Genomic DNA, 27273 nt, shown 5'->3' with positions numbered 1-27273 from the left:
AATGTATGCATTTTTCAAAATTATTGTATGAGTATACACTGATGAATGCAGCGCGCGCGCACACACACACACCCTTCACACCAACTGCTCCACACCCCAAATCCTGCAGGGTGGCACGCCACCATTAAACCAACAGAGAAGAGAAGCAGCAGCCTGTGTGTGTGTGTGTGTGTGTCTGTGTGAGTGCTAGTGTGTGAATGTGTGTGTATCCGCGCGCGTGCTCGTGCCCTCTCGGTGGAATTCCGTGTCGGAGCAGCTGTCAGGCTGAGGAGGAGCGAGGGAGGAGAGCTTCGCGGGCGGAAAACAACTAGCCTCGTTTTTCCCCTCAATTTTCCCCACGCTCGCTTTTTTTTCCCTCCTTTTGAACTCCGGCACTTCAGACGCTCGACCACGGCTGCCACATTCCACACGGGGCGAGCGAGGGAGAGAGTGCGCGTTCGTGCGTCAGAGTGTGCTCGCGTGCGCGTGTGCGTATGTGTGTGGGTGTGCGCGCGTGAAGAGAGTGTGTGTGTATGTGTGTGTGTCTCTCCTTGTGTTCACAGCTGAGTAAAATATATAATTGCTCCGGGGTTTTGACGTTATGTCAGGAATGCTCCCAAACACGCAGACGCTCACAGTCACGGCACGTACCGACGCACAAAAACAACAGCGATGACACACACGCAGCGATTAAAGCCGAGCCAAACACACACGCGGACACACATGCGCACAGCGGCTCCACAGGGAGTCACTAAGGGCACGGGGAGGTCAAAGCTCCAGCAGCCCTCTAAACATTGTAAACATACTTCCTTCCTCCCTCCCTCCCCCGCCGACTCTCCCAGCTGCATAATCAGAGGCGCCGACAGGCATACTGAAACCGACTCCGCTGCTGCAAACACCCAGACGCCCGTATCGCTCCAGACACCCTATCAGCTCTCACCTTGTCGTCGTCAGCTGATCCCAGATCAGTCGCGCAGCGCTGGCCGGGGCTGCTAGGTGTGGCCTCTTTCCTCCGCTCCCGCTCCCTCTGACTGGTGTGTTTGGTCTTGCACGGCCGCTTGCCCTTGGGTTTGTCCGTGTCACTATGGCGACGGGGTTTGACAGGAGGGGTGCCTCCCGTCGACGGCTCCGAGGCCGGAGAGGGGGGCCGCGCCTGGGCTCCTTGAGGCCTCGGTCACCTGAGAAGGGGCCCGGCGGGTGCAGCCTGTCCTTCAGCTGGCTGGGGGGAAGGGGAGAAACTGGCACCCCTGGAGGAGAGGAAAGGAGAGGAGAGAGGAAGGAGGCAGAGTGAGAGGCTGATATTGTGCGAGAGGCGAGTGGAAGAGGAGGATGGGAAGGTATTGCAAGGCCATCTCTCACCCTCTGTTGGTTTATTAATGAGCACACAGAGCTGTCTGGGAGTGCAGCGTGCCTGCTCACTCAAGAAAAAAAGCATGCGCACACACACACGCACACATGCACGCACATGCTCCCACAGTCATAGTTACGTGCACTCATTCACTGCAGCAAGGACGCCGCTATGAGTAATCTCCTTAAACAAATGTGGCACTGTCTGGTTTCAGCCTCAAAATGCAGGCGTCCACACGCGCGCACACACACACACACACACACAGAGAAAAACACTAAAATCGTCCTTGAACGAGTCAGAATGTCGAAACGCTGTTTAATTAATACCATAATGGAAAAGTCTGCCTCCTCAAAAGCCTTCTTCCTCTTTAAAAAGGGCTTTCTCGCTCCTCTGGAATGTGGTCTAGGAATGACTGCGCTTTAATAAACCTTTTCGGACCTAAAGTTAATTAAACCGGCGCTACCACTGGTTCCCGGCCAAACCCTGGGTGGGAACAGCGAAGAACAAAGTAAATCACAACCACTCGATACTTCTTAATTATACAAACATTTTTCCACGCCATTCCCGTTACACAGAGAGAGAGAGAGAGAGAGAGAGAGAGAAAGGGAGAGAGAGAGAGAGAGAGAGAGAGAGACGCAGAGAGAGAGAGAGACGGTGGCACTTTACAATCTATACCCAGAATATCCAGACTTGTAACACAGCCGTTGCCAGGGTGATATAATGTAAAAAAAAAAAAAAAAGAAGAAAAAAAAAGGTAAAAGCAAAAAAAAAAAAAAGAATCTTTGTTCCAATCAAGACTGTGGTTTCCTGGCGAACATAAAACCCCTGCCTCACTCACTTCCTTTAATCTCTCTCCTGCTTTTTATTTCCTCTTCAGCATCTCTTCCTCGCTCGGGCCTCGGCTCGGGCTGCATGCATATGGGAAAGTCCTGGTTTTAATCAGTCACCCCCCACCCCACCCCCCCCGCCCCCCATCCTCCCTCCTCCTTCTCTTTGACTGGTCTTGAGGGCGAAAGGGAAAAAAAAAAATCATTGATCACACATTAGTCACGGCGCACCTGCCCACGCGTATCTCCAGCAGCCACTTCCCTCGCTCGCTTTCATCGTTTACGCCAGCCCCGGCCGCGCGCACAACGGGGCTGAACAAAAAAGGCCCAAACCGCAGGGGAGAGGCTCTACGGCGGCCAGGCGGTCCCCCAGATACCCTCTCTGACTCCCCTACATCCTCCCCCCCCCCTTTGGCAGGAGGAAGTATCCCTACCTCGTTTCCTTCCCCCTTTCAGCTCTCTGGGGAAATCCCCTAAAGACATGCCGCTCAACCAGAAAGCGAAACACGAGCCAAAGATAGATTTCCGTTACCCCAGCTGAACTCCAAAGACGAGGCGGCGGGTTTTTTTTTTTTTTTTTTCATTGTGCGGCTGGCGGTTCCATTCTTACCGTTAACTAGCTTCTCGCAGCCCCATTTCCTGTTGATCTCGGCTCGCTGAGCGGCGGATCTGTCCTCCGGGTCGGCGGGCCTGACCTTGCGCTCGCGCAGGGGGAGGCGGCGCGGGGCTGAGGCCAAGGCCGCTCCTGTTTGATGTCGGGGCTGCCGGGTGACGCGGCTCCTCCGGTGGCGGGCTTGCTGAGCCGCAGGCCCTTCAGCTCGATGCAAACCTTGAGCTTCCTCACCTCGTCGTCATCGTCGTCCGCGCCTTCGTCGTCGTGTTCGTGTGGGCAGGCCTGTTCGTGCTCATCTGTGGACGAGAGTGTCGTGACGTGAACAACAACGTGACGGTGTTCGGCTTCAATCCCACACCTGACAATCCTCCACCTGCTCTGAAACACGCCTATTGTACATACATGTACACAGACCGGCAGTCACAACTGAGCACAAAGAACAAAGGGCATTAATCACCACGTTCTGATGGCTTGTAAAACTCCCGCTAAGCCTTCCATTAAACACACATGCTCAGAGGCACAAGAGGCAGGGGAGGGGAGGGGTAGGGGTGTGTGTGTGTGTGTGTGTGTGTGTGTGTGTGTGTGTGTGAAACAGACAGTTTGAGACAAAAAAGGGGAGAGAAGCGAAGAATTACAAAGAAATAAAGCGAGACAGGAGAAGCGGAGGGAGAGTCCTCCCATAAATTCACGGGGGAAGGGTATTTGACTCGTCTGCCGGTGCAGAGGAGAGCGCGAGCGATATTGCATGCCAGAAAGAAGGGGGGGGGGGAAAAAGGAAACCCAAACAGATGAGGGGGGGGGGGGGAGAGAGAGAGAGAGAGAGAGGAGATGAAAAGAGATGAAAAGAGCAGCTTTGAAGAGGGTGGGTAAGCACGGCGGAGGAACAGTGGAGCTGAAAGAAGAAGAGAGAGAATGGCTGTCCCGCTCCCTCGCTACTCTCCCGCACTCCGCTCAAAGGCAGGATTAAACACTTCTCTCCTCTGAGCTCACAGCCACACACACACACACACAGCGCAGAGCGAGCGACGGGACGAGGGGAGGGAGGGGAGGGGGATCGGACAAAGAGCGCAGGAGGGGAGGGGGGGGGGGGGGGGGGGGGGGGGGGTGTGACAGAGTGGGCTGAAGGTGGAATTGATTGTGAAGAGGGGACAGGCGACAGGAAGAGGAAGATTTAAAACAAATAGGAGGAGGGATGAGACGGCGCTGAGGAGGCACGTTTAGGCGCTCAGTATTCAGAGTACATGTAAATACTCTGATGAAGACATTTACACATTTACATGCCCGAATAAATCCATTTACTGCTGAATAATCTGGGTCTGTTACTCAGAGTTGTACCACAGTAACACACAGCGATCTGAGTTTCAAAGTACGTGTGAATGTACAGAGTGTGACGCACAGCGGAGGGGAGAGAACTGGGCAGGAGATGAGCGATGAGGGGAAGGAGGAAGGGGAGAAGATGAATTGGGGACTGGTGTAGGTGACAGGATGTGCTCATAATAATTAAAATTCTCACCAGGACAGATCTTGGCTCTTTTGTCTGGGTGGGGCGCCCGATCTCGCTCCTCCCTCTCCGCCTCATCCTGCTCGGCCTTGGAGCCCAGAGGGCGTTTCCTGGTGGGTGCTACGGCAAGGCCGGCCTTGTCCTGAGGGTGCCCGCTTTCTGGTGCCAATGTGGGGGGCGCACAATGCCCTCCTTCAGCGTCTCTCGCCACCTTCCTGGCTCCGTCCTTCAGCCCTCCCTGGCTGGCATTTTTGGCCCCGTCTCGGGCCCCGTGCCCTGCGGACAGAGGCTCCCGCTGGCCCCCGCACCTCTGGAGGACTGGAACTCTATTGTTGCCATAGGCTGGCCGGACACCTGAGCAGAGCGGGACGGATGGAAACAGGGAGAGAGGGGCGGGGGAGCGGGGGCAAAGCAAGCAGAGAGGAGATGAAAGGGAGAGAGGGAGAGGGAGAGAGACGGGAAGGGAATGCAGACAGACAGACCGCCAGCCAGCGAGCCAGACAGAAAGAGAGCGAGTGGGGAAAGGGGGAGGGGGGGAGGAAGGCAGAGGGAGAATGCCAGTTAAACACCAGCCAGCTTTTATTCTGCTTTAAAGACAGGCAGTAAAACTTTGATGGGGTAAAGACTTTTTAATCTGATGTGAGCCGAGCCAGCGGCCCGACGCTTCAGTGCAGCCGCTCGCTCGCGCTTCCACCGAGCAGAGGAGGGAAAACATCCTGCACTCGCCCTCTCTCTCTCTCTCTCTCTCTGCGCACGTCCACCAACACCCCCCCCCCCCCCCCCCCCGCCCGCCTCCCTTCCCACGGCATGACCGCACCACGCCCTTCTCACACAGAGCGTGACTCTGCCCGCGCCCCCCCCCCCCTCCCTCGCTCTCCCTTCTCTCCATGCCATAATTAGGCTCACACGTCAGCCGCGGCCTCGCTCCAACACACAGCTGGGCTCCGAGCCAACGTAACTAACCCCCCCCCTCCCGCCCTCCCTCCCTCGCTCTCTTTCCGTTGTGCTCTCCCATCCGCTTTCCCCCGACTAACTCTCTCTCTCTCTCTCTCGCTTACGCTCCAGCTCGCAGCCGCTTCCCCTCCTCCTCCCTTCTTTCTCTCCCTCTCTTTCTCCTCCTGCCCTGCCTCTCGATCGTCACTCTGCGTAGATAAGCACAAAAGGCTTCTTGAAAATAAAACTCCCCCTCTCTGTGTCTTGCACTGCCTAGCTTGTATGGTGTGTGTGTGTGTAAGTGAGTGTGTGCGCGCGTGTGTGTGTGTGTGTGAGTGTGCGCGTGTGTGTGTATGTGTGGAAGAGTTTGTCTTTTTTTAGAGTGACCCGGTCTTGCCTCAGCATTTGCTGCAAGTGCCTGCGAGTGTGTACGCGCACTTATTGTTTGTGTGTGTCCCTTTCTGAGTGTTCATTTACAGAATGGCAGTGCTTGTGTATGTGTGTAGGTGTGTATGTGTGTGTGTGTGTGTGTGTGCGTGTGTGGTGCGGGGTTACTCACCCTCCCTCTCTCCCTGCCTGGTGGTGTGTTGGCAGTGTTCCAGCGCTCGCTCTCTGCGCTGGCTGTCTGCCAAGTCCCGTCCTGCCGCCGCTGCCGAGGCAGACACACACACACTGCCCTCCTTCTCCTTCAGCTCCAGCTCCGAGAACCGCATCATTGCCCGCTGTGTCACACACACACGCGCACACGAACGCACGCACGCACGCACACACACACGCACACAAACACACACAAATACAAATGCAGAGAAACCCGTGAAAACCATGCATCATCTGCCCACACTACACACATACACAACTTGCTAAACCTCAACCTGGTCTCAACGGCTACTGAAGCAAACATTGCATCAGAAATCACATTGTCTCAAAATACAATTTAAACCACAGACACACACACACATACACACACACATAAATGCACACGGGACAAAAAAAGGTAGACAGATAAATCACAAGCATGGCATTAAGACATAGGTTAGACTACTGCAGCCACTGTGAGTCCATGCGCTCTGGGCCCTAAGTCCTGGCATCGTCCTTCCTGAAACATTAACATAGCTAAGAAACATATACGTCTAAGCCCTGAGGCAGAGAGAGGGTGAGAGGGGGGGTAGGGGAGGGGGGGGGGGCTAAAGAAAGGATAAAGAGGAGAGACGGGAGTGGAAAAAAAGAGATCAGAGTGTGCAGCAATATACGATACAAAGGAGACAAAGCCTGTCAGAGAGGCAGATGTGATAAGAAATGTAAAGAACTGACCTCCCAGTTAGCTGCAGGTTGACTTATATTACTCCCCTCTCGTGATATGACTTCCATCTAAGCAATTAGAATGGGGGGCTCAATATATCTGTCCATCATTTCTTTTTCTTTATGAATTTATGTAAAGTTTCTCCACATGTATCTTTACACACAACAACAGGCAGTTATATTTGCACATGGTAACACACAATCAAGTTAAAAATGACCCATCAATTAACACTGCATCAAAACTATCAAATGATTTCTGAACCAAAAGTAATTGCACTTGTTCCTTTTTTTTTTTTTTAAATAAAGGAAATCATCATGTAATAATGATCATAATTCCAAGCATGACTGATGAAGACGATTGAGTTTTAGTTGTCCCATTCAGCTTTTACAGCCAGACTCCTGCGTCTAATTTGTACATGTCCAGAAATGAAGCGTTTGATAGCTTTGCACTGCAGCTCTGCAGCTCTGCATTGACAAGCATGGCACAGACAAAACCACAGTTTTCTAGGGTGCGTTAGCGGCACAGACAGACATGTGCGACCTATTAACATATCTGCGTCTGAGCCAGAGAGTAAAAAGAGCATATGGTTTGTTTGTGTTACTATGCTTAACGTTAAACATAAGGAACCAGAGATGGCAGGCTGGGGTAAATAGCTCGATTGCATGTATGTGAATGAGAGGGGGGGGGGGGGGCCGACGGCACACTAAAGGGGACGTTGTCATTGCTGTGGGTCTTCTAGAAAGACCCACAGTAATGAAGAAGAATTATGACCTTGGACAGCAGCCGGGCCGGGCAAGATCAGGTAGTGGGGGTTCGTGGAGAAATAGTGGATGTGGGTGGGGGGCATGCAGAAGACCTTAGAGAGACCCCAAAAAGGGCAGCCGCTGGTTTTTAAGCACATTGCGCCCCCTCCCTTTGCAGCTCACCTTTGGGTTAAGCATAGCCAGAGGCAGTGTGTGAACCGCGACGCTGCCACAGTCATGCTCTGGAACTATACGTCTATAAAGCACAGTCAGCACTAACACATGCTTAACCCCCAAGGCAGTAACATACGGAGAAGCACGCACAGGCACACAAACACACACACATACAGAAATAACCTTTACGATCACTGCTCCCTGATCCAACACACAGAGATGGCAGTCCTGGTTAACCTTTGAACTGCCCTTCGACTAACTTGCTTCCTGGCTGGAGGCTTCATCTAGCTTCACACCAGCTCACTGAGATAAACTAAGTGGTGCGTCACGCCTGTGGCCATGGCAATAGCGTTACATTATATTGGACAATAAAAAAAAAAAGAAAAAAAAAGAAGGGCCAGATGCACCACAATGTGTTTGCCCTGCACACCAATCACATGGATGCATTTTTGGCTGTGCCGGGTGTACTGCTGTTACTAGGTAAAATGTAATCGCCTAATAAGGAAGTCAATGTCTCAGCGCTGAAAGTATTGTAAAAGCTTTGCCGAAATTTCAAGTGCTGTACTCCCTTAAAACTGGACATTTGTTCATCTTATCTAGTCTCTTTCTCAGAAATTCGCAAAGTGTAATTATTTGCTTAGACAAAGCACCAAACGTCTCTCATTCAAATACCACATTCAAATACTGGTCAGTTATGTATTAGCATAATCTATAGTGTGACTAATGTAGATAATAATGGTAAATTAATTAATTTAGGCAATAGAACAGATTAACACAGCACATATATATGTATATATATATATATACAGTAAAACAATGTAAATACTAATGCACTATTTTATAGCATACTATTTCCTATGCGAGACAGGCTGACTTATTATCAATGTTTTATTTTCCAAATCAATTGTCATTCATCCATTGGGCTCAATCAAAACAAAAATTATCTGGGGGGGGTTTCCCTCTCGCAAGCAATAGCCAACTGCCATTGGTGTCAAAGAATGAAGTTTAACGCAATCTAGCGCACTAACGTAGTCAGGTAAGAGCATCCAACCAAAAGCACCCCATATACACAACAACGGAAGAGACAGAAACACTTTTTACACGCTAACGTAAAGTCACCCTTAAAATGTGAGGTGCCAAGCTCTCAAAAGCAGCACGCAAAACGCATAAACCCCACTAGTGCCCCCTGGTGCTAAAAATGCATCCAGTGTGATTGTGGCGCTGTTTCTGTAATGTGTAGTAAATGCCAAGTTTGCCAATTTCATGCAGGGTTTGTTCCACAGGCAGTTCTCAGTATTGCAGCAAGGGAAATAAGCTTGTGGCTCTGGATAAAAACTTGGGTTTTATTTCTGCTTGAAATTTAGAAGTGAATTCATGCTTGAGTTTTTTCACATATGAAAACTGTCATAATGACAGAGGTTTCTGTATACACACACACACATGTGGATGGTCTTACCTGCAGAGCTCTCTGCTCGCGGCTCAGCTTGCTGGAGTCAGCATACAGCTCAGTGGTGACGCATTTAAAGCGGTCTCCAACAAAGCCAGAGGAGTTGGCAATCCGCTTGGCCAGACTTGATCTCCGAGAACCTTTAGATGAGGAATGGCAACCGTCCTCTTCGTCCTCTTCTCCGTGAGACTCTCCTAGGTCAACAATGCTGTCCTCTTTTTCAGTGTCCATATCGTGCACCCTTTCCCTGTCTGTGTCCTTCACATCTGTGCAGCACTGAGTAAGGTGCAGAGCTCGGCTATCCCTGTCTCCTTTGCCCTTCCCAGAGCTGCGCTCACCAGATGTACGAGCACACCGCAAAGTGCTCTGGTCCTGGTCATCAGGTTCTGGACTGGGGATCTGCTCCTCGGTATCGTCCTCCAACTGGCCAACCTGCCCTGGAGAGGTTGGAGTTGGGCTAGATGCCACTCCAGGACAGCCTGTATCCTGAATGAGCCTTTTCCCAAAGGGACTTTCGGGCTGTCCATCAGTGTGGCTGGGCTTCATGGTGGGGCTCTGGCTAAGGTGGATGGGATGAGTATGGGGATGGTAAAGTGGGTATTTTGGTTCATGGTCTGTCTTTGCCTGGTTCTGATTGCTATGAGAACATTCATTTTGGTTAACCTTAGTGCTGGAAATAGTAGGTGGGTGCTTTTGGACTGTTGGGGTAGACTCCACATCTGTATCTGAATGTACTAAGTCAATGCAGACAATCTTCTCTCTGGTTGTTGCTGATGAAGACAGGGCTTTGCTTTGACTGCCACCATGTGCGCCTGCTTCCCTATCAGGCTTTATTTGGCTCCCCTCCCCCATCTCTTTCACACCAGTGTGATCCTTATGACCCCTAGATTCTTCAGCAGCACCTCGGGATTTGTCCTGTCCCTGGGGCTTCAGGGTCACATCTCCCCTTTCCGGTGGCTTGGTATCTGAATGAGGATGCATAAGAGGGTGGGACATCTCCTGTGTATTATAGGTGAGGAACTCCCCTCCGGGAGTGGCAGGGAGGTTGTGATATGGTAAAGGGTGTTTTGCTGCTAGGTGGGCTGGGTAAAGGCTGTTGCTGCCAAGCAATACCGGGTGAGGGTAAACCGGACCTTTCCCAGCCAGTGGTAGGGAATGCAGGGCCATGCCATCAGGGATAGAATAGTGCAGGTATCTATTAGCATATGCCAAACTGTGGTTCAGATAAGCATCGCTCTGAGAAAGGTAAAGGTGACTGGGATGTTGACCATTTTCTAAACAGGGCCTCTTGTATGATGCAGTGTCTGGGGTTCCTTCACCTCTCTTAGTGGGCTGGGAGTTCTTCTCTGCTCCTTCTCTGTGGTGGCTTGGATGTTCTGATTGGCTGGGGCTGTTTTTGACCCACTCGCCATTGGGTTTGGGAGAAAGAGGCCTTGAGGTGCCCAGAGAGGAACCCGAGTGCTGAGTGGTAGACAAAGTGTGGTTGGGTTCCCCTATTTTTGGACAGGATGAGCTGCGCTGCTGGGGGGGAACTCTCTCTAGACCCTTGTGTTTTATAACAGAGGGTGAGGAGCCTTTGGCTTGGGTCAGGCCGAGATCTACATTAGATCTTGGAGAGGGGGGCAAGCCTGGTGTATGCTGTGTATGGGAGGGGGAGGGGTTAGGTACTATCCAGGAGGAGTGTAAAGTGCTTATCATCTCTGGCCTTTCAGAGACCTTTGAGGAAGTGCTACTGACCACGGGGTGAGGATGAGAGGAAGAAGAGAGAGACAGTGTTCCCTTTAAAAGCTCTCTGCTGGGGGGCAAGCCATAGCGTGCTCCTGGAGCCATAGTGTCCATCTTAACAGGGAATCCATTTGGAGACAGCCCAAACTCCAGCATTCTTCCTGACAAATCCAATGGCTTCTCTGCTGAGTCTTTGGTAACTGCAGGCTGATGGCCTGGCCGTTCAAAACTCTGTTTGGAGGGTGACCTGCTTGGTCTCCTTTCACCCCCCACACCTCTGTGCTCAGGTGTCCCATCTCGTGGCCTGGATTTGTGGGGGCTGGGCCGAGCAGGGGAGGGTTGCTCTGATGTCATGCTGCTCACAGAGAACGGATGAGGAATGGACTGTGTGGAGGAGGATGAAGTAGAAATTGACGAAGTGGAGGAGGTGGGCAATTGCCCTATCCTAGGGACCGGCCTTTGTAAATCCAGGGAACTATCAGTTAGAGCTGGATGAGGGGGAGGTTGTGGGAGCCGTGAAGACGCATGAGGAGAAGAGTCAATGGGCAGACTGTTATTATTCCCACTGGTGGTACTGCTAGTATTAACACTACTGCCGCTGTTGTTGCTTGAACCCTTCCTAGAAGGTGGTCTGCTTGGCTTACTGCTCCTGCTGGGGGGCCTGTCCCTGTCTGTGGGAGCCTGGTGTTGCTGATGATGAGGGGAAGGTTGGTGGAGCTGCTGCACAAATGGACTCCCCACACCAAGCCCCTTGTCCTGGCAGTGTACCAGTGACGTGGGGGCTACAGTGACTGCAGGAATCCTCATAGGAGGTGCTACCAATGGAGAAGAGATGGGAGAGGGAGGATAGGGGGGCATATAGTAGATTCTCTCAGCGGCGGCAGGATTGACATTGCCTCCCTGGGCCGCACAAAGAGAGGAGTAGGCCAGGTGCTGAGGGAGATAGTGGTTGTGCTGGCTAAGCAAAGAGGCTTTGTACATGTTCAGGGCCGCATACTTGGTGTCCATAAAGGGATACATGTTTGCTTCAGGATAGGGACTAAGCCACGGCAGGCGGAGGTAGCTACCACCAGCACCTGCCAAGCCAAGTTCAGATGCCTTTTCACCAGGGCCAATTCTGCGTTCAAGGCCGAGACCATCAGCTCCATGTCTGTGGAGACCTGGAGGGTTGCCCTTGTAGAGGCCCAGGTATCCATTAGAGGGCTTACGACTGTCAAGGGAGCCATCAGGCTTGTAGATGAGATCTGGGAGACCGTCCCTGCTATAACCGAGGGGGAGCCCAGGTGTCTCACGACTCTTCTCAGCTGGCAGCGCTCGGATCCCTGGGTACACAACCCCGCCGTGGAGGCGAAGACCCTCGTGGATCAAAGCACCTCTGTCCAGCCCCATGGCAGCCAACGGTGTTAACCTCGCATCCACCTGCAGCAAAAACACGACTTAAGAAATCACATCTATCAAACAATCACAACACACCCCGTCAGTATATGATGTGATATCTGGGTGTTGTAACCTAGCTGCTTACAATGACACACTGAAACTAGCCAAGTTTGTCTTTCCAGATAATACTGACTCATGTGACAAATGACTGAAAACAGATCCGAAAAAGAACTGGGGACTTGCCATGTTTTGTGTGATGTGGTTCCCTTGTCTTAGTTCCAGGTTGGTTTGTGTCTCAGCATCGACATCACGAACAGATGTTACCCTGTGGAGATGAGCAAACAGATAGCAGTTAGTGTCTTGGCTCTACTGCACACACACAGATACAGATACACACACATGCACACTCTATTGTACTGCCTCTGCCAAAGAAACATTTGGCAAGAAACTGTTGAAAAAGACTCTAAACCATAAGATATAAGTCTCTCGCGTGCTTGAATTACCAAAATGCACGATACTAAATAAGAGTAGTGACAGAAAAGAGACAAAGGGAGTAGGGTAAAGGTAAAAAGGAAGGAAAGACAATGGCACCGCCGGCTTTAGTTATCGTTGCGCTCCCTCTACCTCACACGTGCGCACACACACACACACACACACACACACACACACACACACTATTGAAGTTGTTACCGGAGATGAAAGTGCTGTGCGGCCCCTCCACCTCCCCTCCGATCCATCACCACCCCTGAGCAATCCCCCATCCACCTACACTCCCCCCAGGTCGCACACCCGCCCGCCTCGTGGGGCTAGACGTGCATTGTGGGGCCGTGTCTATTCAGTCACGTTCCCCACACACTGGTTTTCTCTGTGCCCTCCTTGACCCGCTCTCTCGGCTGCCTCAGCCAGCGGAGCGAGGGAAGATTATACATCAGAGACCACTATAGCGGGAGACCATTTACCGCCTGCCAACACAGGGCCACGGATCAACAAACACTCGCACCAAACACACGGGGAGAAAAAACCCACACACAGAGACATGTGCGCTCACAAATATATACAAAGGAGAAAGAGCCAACTCACCAAAATCTACAATAAACAAAGGATTTGTTTAAGTTGAAAATGTGGAAAGAGAGTAAAGGTATAATAATAAAAAAGACGGGGACACAAATGTGGTGAGCTTTTCATTGGAGGTTATTTTTTATATAATGTCTAAGAGCAAACAAACAGCAAGGTCCCTTTGTATAGGAAATGCACTTTGCTCTGTAATGTGAAGTGTATCTTCGGAATTCTTTTTAAAGCAGAGCAGCATCACACAGCTGTTGTAAGAAGGTTCTCTTTTTTTAAACTAATTGCTTGGTGTTAGTTTACGAAATCTCAAATTTAACAAATGGGCTTATTTTGGTTAGTATTCTAGTTTAGTTTGGTGCTGGTGTAAGTAGTACAATAATACAGGTAGAAGACTGTTTAGCATTTTGATTTAGTCGCTCTCTTGCAATGACTAATTCTAGCCTAGTCAAATGTTGTCCTTTGATGATGACTAAAACTACAAGTAGGGGGAAATTGAGCCCATTACCAATGAAGCAAAAAAAAAAAAACCCAACAGATCTGATGGCAAATGATTACTTATGGTTTAGGTGATGTCATTTATATGGGGACCAAGGTGATTCATACAGTTGTACGAAGGAAAGCCTGACCAAAGCCTTACCACAGACGTACTGCTAAATCTATTCTATTAGTCAGTGTAACTAGCTTTAACAAAAGACAGTAAATGCTATACGGGAATTTTATAGTGGAACTTTTATGCTGTTGCATTTAAAAACTAATCAGGTGAAGCTATAGATTAAAAAAAATGTAATTAATATGTGCAGATTTTTAAAGCTCTTTCAAACTAAGCTAAATTTCAGATTTAATATCGGACTAAATGGCGTGTTAATATATGGGTGCAAACTAATGATATTTTGATTAATCGCGACTATAAAGTGTCAACAATTGTGACAAATTATAAGGATCCAGAGCCCAAGGTGACATCTAACAAACGGGTATGTCTTATTCTAAACAACACTGGGGGGGGGGGGGGGGGGGTAAACCTAAAGCTATTATGAGATAAAAAGAAATTATTCTGTATTTAAAGTTTTCCCTACATTACTTAAATTGTTTTCCTCTCAAATCAGTAAATCAGATTGTCCAGGCGGAGGTGGGAGGGCGAGTGTATGGGTGTGCGGGAGCGAGAGAGAGAGAGAGAGAACGGATTCCTTAATATAGGCAAAGTGAAGCCTCGCTGTGCTCCACAGTGCTGAGAGCAGCAGACTGAACTCGGCTCCTCCATCATCACAGAGAAACGCCTCTGAGCCTCGCTGCCGCGCCGCTGGCACGCCACTTTTATTGCCGTGACCCAGGGCCCATTAATCAGCCTTCTCGGAGCCCCTCGGCACGGCTCCTCCCTGCCCCGGCGCTCCCTCCCTCCCTCCCTCCCTCCCTCTCTCTCAGCCCCCGGCCCTCCTCTCCCCGCCTCACCCTCCCTGGAGGCCCGCCGTGTTTCAACAACATCCACGTCCTGGCGGAGCCCAGGCGCGGAGCGAAGAGAGTGCGAGAGCGACCGTAATGTAGGCCGCACCAAGGTGACATCTCCGGGCAGCCATATCATTACTGTTTACTGTACACGTCTCCCTCTCCCTCTCGCTCAGAAACGCGCCATTTGTGAGCTGCGGATATAAACAGGAGCGGAGCTACTTTATCACGGCCGTATCGTATGGTAATCTCCCCCCCCCCCCACCTCCTCTCCCCTCACACAGATGCACCCGGTGCTCTTCCCCGGGAAAAATGCTGGGAGACATCCGAGAACGGAAATGATCTGTTCCTGTTTAGGGCCGCAGCGCTGTCTGCCTGCCGCCTTATTGCCTTTTTAGAAAACTTGCTCACACTGTGCTGATGATCGACTGCTTTCCGCTTGTGGGGCCGAACACCTGCAGTTTGCACGAAATTAATAACAGTCTAGCGAGAAAAAAATGATAGGCTGCGGCGTGTAAGGCGTCAGGCTCCGGGTTTAAGCCTTTCGGGACATACTGGCACGCATGGCCGCGGATAAAGCGCCACTGTTTGCTGGCTGAAACCTCCTCAAACCCTGCAGAGTGGCGGCGAAAACAATCCCGTGTGCTCCACCGGTCAGCGGCGACTGGAGCCTATTAAAGCCATGTGTGCGAGGAAAAAACACAACAACTAATGCCTAATGTCCCTAAGTGAGCGTGCAGGAGGGGAGGAGAGATGAAGAACAGGCGAGCAGGGGGAGGAAGAGGAGGAGGAAGAGGCCGTGTGTTGACGCCCATCCCCGCTGCTAAGAATAGTTTGCGCAACAAACAACTACTGACGGCCGTCCCATCCATCACGCTGGCCGGCACAGCGAGCAGGCCGGCAGGCAGGCAGGGGGAAGGGGAGCGTTTATAAAGCAGACCGCTGGAGCGGAGCCCCGACTCACACCATTAAACCCAAAACCACCGGGTGATTTCAGCGCAGCAGCCTCGCACGGCCCGGGATCCGCTGCGTGTCTGTCGAGAAGCGGGGGCGGGCGTCGACTGCTCCCACCACGGGGAGGAGGAGAGGAGGGCAGGGGGGGGAGAGAGAGAAGTTTTTCCCCTCCGATCCGAACTCGTTTCCTGTTTGACTTCAGCGACTTGAACTCTCGGTGACCCGTGATACGCGGCGGAACAAACACCGGCGCCGCTCGCCATTTCCTGCGGGGCCGGAGACCTCTAATTCCACGCGCAGGGGCAGCGGTTTGCGTGCGTAACCAAGACAGACAGACATACACTGTGTGTGTGTGTGTGTGTGTGTGTGTGTGTGTGTGTGTGTGTGTGTGGGAGGAGGAGGAGGGGCCGGTGTCAACACAAGTGACCGCGTTTCCTCACAGCGCACACAGGAATGAGTAATGACTAACGAGAAGAGCCGAGCCACGGTGAAGCGCCGTGGACTCGGGGCTCGTTTCAAAGTGAACACGCGTGTTTCCTCTAAAATGGAGACACGTGAGGCGCTGCGGCTCTAAACGCGCCTGACGCTCTTTGTCCCTCCTGGTGCTCCGCCAGGCTCTCTGAAGCGCAGAGCTCCGATCAGCTCTAAAAAATGCACTGTGACGCAGGATAATCTCCGCAGCGACGGGGGGTGGGGAAGGGATAAACACGGATTAAACACACGCACACACACACGCACAAGCGCGCACACACACGGCTCTGTGTGTGCCTAAAACGAAAGGAATTCTGCACATGCTGTCAGTGAATTTCGTTTCCAGTCCCCTATTCATCTGCTCAAGGGGAAGAAAATATTCAAAAACTTGGCAACTGCGTATAAATTAAAGATTTTGAAGCAAGTACATGGCGTTGGCACACATTTATTTCCCGGTTAAAGAAATGAGTCCTGCTTATTTTCTCTCTCTTTCTGGAATGTTCGCACATGCAACAAGCTCTGGCTCGGACTCCATGTTAAATACGCATATGCTGGTGCACTTGCAGTGTTTTGTTGTTCCCGCATGTTCCCGCAGTTGACCGGAATACCGCGTCCACCAGGGGGCAGTGTGAGACGACATAGGCCCTTAAGGTTAGGCAGCGTTGAAAGTGCTATTTCTGATCTAAATGTACACTGGACAGTAATTCTCATGGCTTATTAGTGAATAGTATATAGTGTGGCCAACTTTGCCGCCATGGTTTCCACTGTTGTTTTTGTAGATACTATACTATTTGAAGATTGGGGTTCTGAAGTGAGCCAGTTGGTTGTGTGTTTTTCAGTCCCTAATCAGAACCAAGAACACAGGTGTGAGGTGTAAAAATTAGAACACATTCGGGAGATGGCTCAAGACAAATCCTCAGTGTGCTCATACAGGCTAATGTGATAAGATGACAGCCATGAGTTATTATTGTTATTGTTAAGTGTGGCTCATATAGTTTATTAATTTTTAAAGTTTAGTTTGAAGTTCTATCTAATCCTTATGAGTGCAGCATAAACCACCCATGGATTAATTGTTTGTTTTCACAGGCAGTGAAGTATTAGTGGTGTTGGGGAGATGCATATTAGCTCACTCAGCTTAAATGCACCATTACATTTTTTTTTACATATTATTATGAGAGACAGAGAGACAGAGAGACAGAGAGAGAGACCGGAGCGCAGGACAGGGCCGGCGAGAGGCTCTCGGCCCCTTCAGCTGTCACATTATTAGCGGCCGAGCAGCAAACAAGAGCCCCTGCGTCCTCCCGGGCCGCTGCACAGCCGCATGCAAGTCGGCGCACGGCTCAGTTCCCCCCCGCGGCAGCCGGGCGGTCAACAACGGCGACATTGTGAGGCCCCCCGTGCTGTCACTAAAGCCCGGGCGGCGGCTGCTGAACTGGCTCTATTCATCGCGGGCCAAATGAGGACTAAATGGCCCTTTATGTCTCCAAAGGGAGCCGATTGTAATGGGGATGCGCATGCATGAGTCGGCCCGCATTTACCGGGGGTTTCTCGAATTTTCTTTGAAATTCTGGCGTTTCATGTGTTGAATGTATTCGGAGCCATGACTGATCGCACCCCCCCCCCCTTGCCGCCGCCTTCATCAGTCCCTGCAACCCCCCCTTCTCTCTCTCATACAGAATGACTGCTCCGTTTAAAGAGGCGGCTTAATTACAGTGTTGTGTTAAGGCGTAAATTACGTCAGTTTAAACAGGTGCCGCGTCGGTGAGGCCGCCTCGACCCGGCGTGCACGCCAACCCGGCGGGCGTTCGCTTTGATGAAATCACGCTGACCTCGAAACTAAAAATAAAAACGTGATCGCCCGCTATTTATCCAGCGTTTAGTCACCGCCGCCGGTGAGTGATGAGCCGCGCAGATAAGCGGGGCCAGAGAACACATTCGTGGGTCTGCTCGGTGCAGAACGCTCCTATCAGCACCGTCCCGCTGCGCTGCCAAGTGTCTGTGGGATTTCGTCAGAAAGACGCCGGAGGCACCGACATCTCAAAACAAACGAGGAGGCTTGATCAAGACCGTGCCTGCGGAGGGGAGGAGGCGAGAGGGGGAGGCGTGGGGGGTGTCATCATTATTCCGCTGCCAAATCAATCTTCCGATAGGCCAAAGCGAGGTCAGGAAACTAAGTCGCTGCAATCCAATCATCATTTCCATTACTTTTTGCATTTTTGATCAAATCAGGGCAGTTTTCACCAAACGCATTAATGGCCAGAATGTGTTGATTTTCTTTAGGATTGTTTGTTTAATTCCTCAAGATCGAAACTGCCTCGCTTGTATCGACCCATGAACGCATCGCGTTGTGACAAACGGGACCCGTGCGTCTGTTTCCTTGGCTGGAGTAAAGAGCAAAGTGAGGGGTGTTTTCTGGGTCGTCCTGCCCCGCGGGTCTCCGTCTGTGTCGGCCACACACACACACACACACACACACACACACACACACACACACACACACACACACACACACACACACACACACACACACACACACACACACACACACACACACACACGGCTGCGTGGGGGCAGCGACACGTCTCTCTGCGGGGAAGTGATCCGTGCGCTCCAAACCTCGACAGAACAAAAAGCTTTGTGGTGCGCGGAGAGAATGAGCAGGGACTGGGGGGGAGGGGGGTTAGGAGGGGAGGGAGGCGAGGCGGCAGGAGGGGGGGCTCTCCTGTTTCATCGCGAGGTCCCGGGAGACCAGCACGGAGCGTAGCTTCAATCAAACCGTGACGTCTCCTCCGGGAGCCGTGCAGCGCCTGGAAACTCGATCTCGATCTCCCTTCCTCTCCCCTCCCCTCTCTCTCTCTCTCGACTCTCAGCGCCGCCGCCGCTGCTGCTGCCTCCGCTTTTGTTCACAGGCACCTCGCATGAGCAGCGAGCGCAGCGCCGGCGGTGAGATTGTTGTTCTATATCCCGGCGTCAGGAAAAAAAAAAAAAAAAAAAGGGAAGGAAAGAGAGAAAAAAAACAGACGCGACGACACAAAGACAGACCTCGTGTCTCCATTCCGCCGCCTCCCCCGTTTCCAACAAGTCGGCGCAGACTTCAAAAACAAGTGGGTCCCGTGATGGAGGCGGATTATATCGACGCGCTCTATCTGCGCGTAATGTCCCCCACACTGGCTCCATTGATTCCAGATTAGAAAAGCGGACAAACAGCGGGTTAATGGGTTTAAAATGGAGGCGGTGTGATTGTTCCTATAAACACAGCAGCTTACACACACACACACACACACACACACACCCGAAACCCCCCACCGCGCACACACTGACACATGCACCGTCACACACATCCAAGATCCGTCCCTCAACGTGACAGTGTGCCCCATGCTGCCTGCCCTCAGGTGCATTTTACACACGCAAACACTCGCACAGACACACACCACGGAAACTCTGCGTAATTGCTAGAATTACAGCTAAGCACGATGTAAGAAGGCTACTTTCCACGCCTAATCACTCACACTAAGGGCCGATGCCTCCGCGCTCTTCACTGGAACTCTACTTACTGCCGTTCTGACGTCAATTAAAAAAAAAGAGGCCAAAGTGAAAGAGTGATTTGTATCTGGAACTCATTTCCATAAGGTACATTGTGCGTTAAATGACGTCATTTTGCTTTGAGAGACTTCGAGCGGACGCAACCTCCGCCGAGTCCGGGCTATGAAACATTGTTTTTGGAAAGAAGTGAGAGATCGTCGCGGATGAAGAGGAAGAGAAAGACTCGCCCGTCAGTCTGAAGAGCGAGCAGCACACACACTTACACACACGCGCGCTCACACCGCCTCTGTGTTCCAGCACCTGGAGAACAGATCAGCCGCGCACCGACTTCACGCTGCTCAGTGGAAAAACGATGCGCAAAACAACTCGACTCACTATAAATAAACTCGGGGCCCACACAAAATGTTTAAGTGCGAGTTTAAGTCTTCCACCAACACGCGCGGGTGGGACAGAGTTTCACACGGAAAGGTCAGATTTTTTAAAAGGGGGAGCTTAGCGTCAAAGTTGGGGCCGGTCTGGTTAACCGAACGCGGAGCCGTGCTGCGTTAATGGATGACCTCCCCTCCCGAGATGTTTCATCTTGTGTTGGGAAGAAATCGATAAGCTGCAACAACACAAAAAAGGTTCAAAGCAAAATGGAACAGGGCTCAGATAAGGAAACTTCAGCTACACTGAGGAAGGGAGGAAGATCAACCAGGAGCTCCGAGCTCAGCTACTCACATCTGCGGACAAGTGGGCCAATGATCCATTACGCTGATGTTATTTGGCTAATGTGGTACATCACGGGCCATTATGTAGAAGTGGTTCTGAGCGATCACCGATTGCGCAATGTGTTGTGTTGCATTGTATTGTTCTAATCAGTCCAGGTGGAGTAGACCCCCCCCCTCTAAACCCTCTAAAACACCAGATCACACTGAGTTCAGCTTCATTTACCTTCACAGCTTCAACGCCTCGTTCCATTAATACACGATTAGGACTTCTATTCCATCTCAAAGCCCCCGCAGAAGCCGCGCCTATATCACCGCGGTAATCCCCCCGCTGTGGCCTCTTGAAAGGTCCCAGCGCAGGGGGCTGTTTCTGCGCAGAGAGACGCGATCAGATCCCCGCGCCTATAGGCTACGCGGCGGCCTGAAGTGCCTCGTTGCTATACCGCCACTTCCCCCCACTAAGCTCGTCAATGAGCTGGAACGGGCCGATATGAGGCACATCGATCGTCCTCACAGAGCTGGCCCCCTAATTAGTGCCCGCGTGGCTCTCCGGGACAGCCGGGAGCGACACTCTCCCCGGAATGCGAGCCGCTTCTCCCCGGGAACCGCCGCCCGTCCCGCCAGACACCGCAGCCGAACACGACCAGGTGCTCACGCTGGAGAGTTTAGGAAACATTATTCAGCTCACAACGCGCCTTCCAGCACTATTTAAAGCGCTCACACAGTTAAGATTACGCACACACACTGCCGGGTATGAAATTGTTGTCCTAATTGCATACAAGCCCAAAGAAGGTTGAGTCTTTAAATAGATAAGCGCTCTTAAATCTGTGCTCTATGTGGGATATTTGGCAGCTACGCGAAACAGACTTTGACTTCAAACGGAGTCGGCGAGTCTATAGGGGCGCATAAGAGGAGAGAGGAGAGGAAGAGAGAGAGAGAGAGGAGCGGAGCGGCGCCGGGAAGTGGTGCGCAAAGGGAAATGTCACCGCAAAGCAAACAACGGCGGCGTGAACACGGCGGAACGCGACGGGAATGTGAGCGTCCGGGAAGTGGAAGTCACGGCGCCGTGGCGCAAAGTCAAACCACCCGGAACACCGCCGAGACGCGGAGGGACCTGGCGCGGTGCCAGAGCGCTTTCCATTAAGTAGGTGAGCGGTGCGGTCCCATCTGCCCCCCCCCCCCCTTATCCCCCCTCCCAAACACACACACATACACAAACACACACACACCTTTTTCCAACAGCACCTTGGGACCAAGACAACTCATCAACGTCTTCTCTGTCTAAACAAAGCCCCCCCCCCCACCCACCCACCCACACGTCTCTCGCTTACACACACACACACACACACACACACACACACACACAGGCGCGCGGCAGGGGATGCCCTCCAACTGAATTGAACCGTGTGGAATCGGAGCAGCAGCGCTCGCTTTCCCTTGGCAGGGCGAGGCTGGATTCCGTAACCTTGTTTAGCGCAGAAGCCCCGTGTGCGCGCATACACACACGCACACGCACCCCCTCCCATTTCCACCACACACACACACACACACACACACCCCACTCTCTCTCACACACACACACACACACACTCCGTCACACAATAGAGAGTGCGAAAAGCCCCCCCACCCTGCCCCCCCGAATATTCAGCATCGACAAAACGGTGTCACTTTTAAGTCCGTTAATCTCCGGGACGTCCTTCTCACCTCGGTCCGGTAGACAGGACGGTCGTAAAAGGCCAAGCTCACGGTCGAATCCTGGTGCGTGTGTGTGTGTGTGTCCGTGACTGTGTGTGTGTGTCCGTGTGTTATTTATCAACCACATGCCACTGCCCCGCCGAAACGCACAAAGACCACCCTATGCGCTATTCTTAGAAGTGGCCGTTCCTCTCCCGATCTCCGCGCACAACACCAGGGCTTCGTGTTGAGCTCCAAGCCCACAATCAAACACTGTTCCCGGGGTCCGGACGGCACACATCAATCCCCCCCCCCCCCCCCCGGACACCCATTTTAAACAAAACTTGCCATTTGAGAGACGTCTACACACACAGCCACACATACACCGGAGCAGACACGGTGCCGTTCTGTCTCAATCTCCAAACACACACACACACACACACACACATAAACAAACAAACTACATTCCGGGTCGTTATTTACCGCCTCACCTGGTTAATTGGTGCTATCCAAGCCGTCCTCCGCTTGTCTCCAAACTCGCGTCCGGTCTCGTCAACCCCCTTGTTTTGCCAAGTTAACTACGGGGGCAACGGATCCGTGCGTCCGCGTAGTCTTGGATGTGTAGGCGCCCCGGTTTACGGTCCCTGTCTGCCGGAGACAGACAATCCCGACGGAGACAAAAACAAATAAAAGTGTCTAACAGGTTATCCACTTGTCACCACGACACAAAACAAGTCCCGCGTTTCAAGCTCTTTTTTCTCGGCTCTTTGATCTAGTGTGTGTAACTCTTATCCATTACCTCTGGGTTTCAAACGGACTTTTCCGCTGCTGCAAATGTCACTTGAGCTTCAATAAAGCAACACAAAAAAGGTCCTGCGCGAAAGGGGAAATGTCACCGGACGGAGAAATCCCAAAGCGGACGAAATCCGTGGAGGTCCGTGGGTGGCGAGCCTGTGCTCCGTTCGGCCGGGACCCCCTTGAAGGATACAGGTGGCGAGGCGGAGGGTCGGTTGGACTCAGGAGAAATTAATTCAGCTCGGCCGTACCTCGCAGCAGCGCCATGTTGGGTTTCACCGGAGCACGCCGTCCTAAAAAAAAAAAAAAGAAAAAAAAGCCTCCCTCCCGCTTTCTCTCCGTCACTCCATGTCCTCTCCGAGAGCGGAATCAGCGTGTCGGAAGCTCTACTCGAAGGTATTCCGCTTCGCTTTTGTCGTCCCGTCGCGGTTCGCTCAGCGTGTTGTACGAGTTGAGCCCCGGGTCGGAGCTCCGGTTCGCGCCGAGCTTCGTACGGGGGGGCGGGGGGGTTGAGTGCCGCACAGACACAGAATGGATGAACGCTTGCTGCTGCTGCTGCCGCCGCCGACGCCGCTGCTGCTGCTGCTGCTGCCGAGACCGAGAGACTCGCTCCACTCCCACTCGCTCGCGCAGACTCTACCCAGAAGGCCAGTCGGGAGACCGCAATTACCATAAGCCTCGAGCGCACGGCACTGGCTGCGCACGCACGCGCAACACGCAAACTCTCTCTCGCGCGCGCTCCACACGTACGCGCGCACACAAAGCTCCGCTCCAAAACTCCAAAACAGGCACAGATCCGAGCAAATAAAGAGCAAACGAATCATAATAATCACACGATAATCATCCTGGTTGGTCAAAATGATACACCCTACGCAAGTATTAACAGGAAAAATAGATCAAAATAAAGACAGGATGTGAGTAAAGGTGGAGAACAAAACAAGACTAATTGAGCTTTTCCCTTATAGCGAAACAGCAGGTTTGGAATTGTGACTTATAAATCCTAAACATCTGTTATTTTACAGACTTTTATCCTAATTGCGCAGTTCCCACTCATCATAAGTGTCTAAGTTGTCCCTTCTGTTCTTCAAGGTGACTGCATGGTGTTGGAGGATGTGCTTATGCTGTCATCCTCTAGGGAAGAATTGTAAATACTCAAATTGATAATGAGGCCGCACCATTTTAACAAGGTGCTATAGGATTTCCTCTCCATGACCCCGTTTTCCCAGTTTTATCCACATTGTTTTTCTCTTTCATCCACAGCGTTTAGACTACGGGTCCGGAGCCAAATTACATGTCAGCGTGGCCTTTTTTTCTCTCCCCACCCCAAGTTAATAGATAAGGTAAAGCTGTGAAGTGCACTGCGGGAAAGAGAGGAGAGAGAGAGAGGGAGAGAGGGAGAGAGGCGGCTCAAGGCTGGGGCACATCTGTTAAGGCTCCCATGTCAAGTGAAGGAGGAGGAGGCTATGAATATCAAGCCTGAGGTGTGCGTGTGCATATGTGCATGCCTGCATACAGTATATGTGTGTGTGTGTGTGTGTGTGTGTGTGTGCGTGAGACAGAGGAAAGACGAACAGGCAGGCGGGCAGACAGAAGCCTCCAAGTAGGAAAAGAGAGGGACTTGGCAGGAGAAGGTCTGGCTGCATTCTGCGCAGCTGTTGGAAGAAGGACTTGCACCAGACGGACCATACGCACACAAACAAACACTAAGCTAACAGAGGCTTGCACATTAAAAGGCAAACCGCCCCCTCCCCAAATCTTTTTAAAAGGACAAACGTTCCCAAAAGTGTGTGTGGAGATAAGGAACAGAGAGGAAGTGAGCGGATAGGAAGAGGAAGGAAGAGAGTCTTTGAGATGACAAGATATAAGGGAAGCACATGAGCGCCATGCGTGTCTGCAAACTGTGGCCGAGGGAAAAAGGAGTGGAGGTATGTGCTCCTGTTAACACGGAACAAACAGGAACAAGCCACACACACACACGTGCACACACACGCACACACTCACACACACGCACACACACACACACACACTTTCCCTCCCCGGACAAAGCACAATGGCCTGGCAGCTGCCTCACACTATCTGACGGTTTGTGGTGGAGCTCTGCCTCTCATACCTTCAATACATCCAGAGTGTTTTCCATTCATCGGCCCCTCCGCCTCTCTACATGTGCGAGTTGCTCGGTGAGACCACAGCCGGAGCGACGCACCCACCCCACCTCCCACCCCCCATACACACACACACCCCCACCCACCCCCAGAGATTCAAGTGCTCTAAGTCAAAGGGACGACGTTTTTATGGTGGTGACATAAATGTGTACATTTCTGACACAAGCAACTGCTCTGAAGCAAACCAGAGAGAGTCAGGGTCACACACACACCCGTACAGGCCTGGTGCCTAGCTGGGGATTTGTGTTTCTAAGGGGGTAAACGTGGCCGAACGACAGCTGAAATAGTGAGGATGAACCTTTGAAGAACAGCATCAGCTTTGGCATTGGCAGAGTGTCTGGCCCTATAATCTTTGGGATTCAGCCCGGCAACCCCTGCAGCTGCTATACCTTGCCGTTCGTGGGCGATTGGTGTGCATCCCGGGGAGGCGAACCCAACAGGGTGACACAGAGATTAGACGTGCCTCTTACGGGAATCTCGGGAAAAAGAAGACGCTTGTGGGAGTCGAAAGAGTCCGGGAAGCTGCTTGACGTAAGCCGGCTCGATCTAAACCACAAAGCCAGCTGTGACATGGATTTGGTTCTGACTCGAGCAGCGGAGCAAGGCATCTTAGGTCAGGTTTGTTGATACCGTCAGCAATAACGCTCCCCTTGATAAATGGAGTGGGTGCAAACTGACACCCTTTGCTTTCACTTTGAGTGACACGCGGGGTGAAATCGGATCAAATCCCCTTGGTCCAACTATACTGGCTGACGACGAAGATCTAACTTTCCCAGCCCAGTGAGCGCCAAGTGTGTGTGTGTGTGTGTGTGTGTGTGTGTGTGTGTGTGTGTGTGTGTGTGTGTGTGTGTCTGGGCTGTAAAAGAATCTAAATATTCAGGCGGAGATAAATGTGAGCCTTTCTGGAGGAAACGGTCTCCTGACACTCAGACTGAATGCTTCTCGAAGGGAAAGGCAAACAAAGTCACAGCACAGAGCGTCTCCCTCCTCTTCCTCGCTCTCCTCCTCTGGCGCTGACTCAGAGGGCGAGGGAGGCTAAAGGCTCTCCATCATCGCTCACTGGAAAACGGATTAAAATGAATATTGCTCGGAGGACCCACAGAGAAAACTACCATTCTGATGCTCAACACACACACACACGCACACACACACATATACCAGGTCCGGCCAGAGCATTTTAAGCGGCCCTAAGCAGATTTTGAGAGCAGATCTTCATACTGAATTCATCATCGACATTTCCCAGGAAATCAATTTAAATCTAAACTTCCACACACGGAACTGAACTCATCAAAAATAAACCTCTAAATAAATAAATACTTGAGATATGTTTAAATGATCAGCGGGGTCCTGACCATCCTGGGGGCTCTGGGCAGCTGCTTATGAGGCTAAATAAGTAGGGCCGACATTGACACACACACACGCGCACACTCTTGTGGACACAAAAACAGTGGTATGGCGCGACTGTCAGATCCTCACAAACCGGTCTGGCCTTTTTACGGCTGAGCTTTTATGAGTGTGTGTGCGTGTGTGTGAGAGAGAACTCTGCGGTCCGGATCCCAGACTGAGAACAATGTGTACCTCCGCTCAGACGTATGGACCACAAACTTCCCCAAATCTATATACCACATCTGTGATTACGACCTCTAACTTTTCTGGAGATGGAATCTTGCTATATAGGTGTGTGTGTCTTGTTTAAAACTAAAACAGCATGAACACACACACGCATACACACTCATGCCTGTATCCTGGTGTAGCAGGAGTCACACTCTGGGAGGTCACAGTGATCCAGCCATCTGCTCTTGCAATCAGACACTGGAGTGACCCACCGACAAACACACACTCTCACACATGCATGCATGGCAAGTACACACATGCTCTCACTCACACACACACAGCCACACTGCACACATTGCAACAGCACTCTTAACCAAACATACACGTACTCCCCTCAAAGGGAGAGACACACATACAAAACCACACACACACACATTACACACACACACTGCTGCTGCTGACACACATTCTGAAAGGGCTGACTGCCAACACACAAACAAGCACGACGCTGCATTCACACGCACATCGTGTCTTATTCACACAAACACACACTCATACACACACGCCCTCACACACGCTCACACACACACACAGGCAGGCAGGCAGGCAGTCGGCAGGCTCAGATTGCAGGAAGCTCTTTGCACGCAGCTCAGTCCGCAGCAGCAGCCGGTACTAATCAGCACAATCCACCTGCAGATCGTTATGGATCGCTTACTGCGCCTCACACACCTACAGGAACACACGTACACGCGCACGAGCACCGGCACGTGCACAGATCCAATCAATACTTACTCACATTTCACATTAAACTGTATGAATCTTAACATAATTCGCGTTTAATCCTCTTTAGTGAAAGTCGTCTATAGTTACTTTGTCTCTAATGCTGCGTTTAGGGACATGTAACGTGCCGGCCGTGTTCCGGTCCAGATTCGGTGCTC

General features: G+C 51.6%; 1 pseudogene; it reads right to left on the bottom strand.

Moving 5' to 3' along the window:
- Window positions 1–919: 919 nt before the first annotated feature.
- Window positions 920–23205, bottom strand: LOC143012519 (BCL-6 corepressor-like; annotated as a pseudogene).
- Window positions 23206–27273: the final 4068 nt, after the last annotated feature.

The sequence above is a fragment of the Genypterus blacodes genome, unplaced genomic scaffold (assembly GCF_046128005.1).
Source record: "Genypterus blacodes isolate CSIRO-AG114 ecotype Tasmania unplaced genomic scaffold, CSIRO-AGI_Gbla_v1 ptg000148l_1, whole genome shotgun sequence".
NCBI lineage: Eukaryota > Metazoa > Chordata > Actinopteri > Ophidiiformes > Ophidiidae > Genypterus > Genypterus blacodes.
Note: the sequence above shows the minus strand (reverse complement) of the source record. Positions and strands in the feature narration are given on the sequence as shown.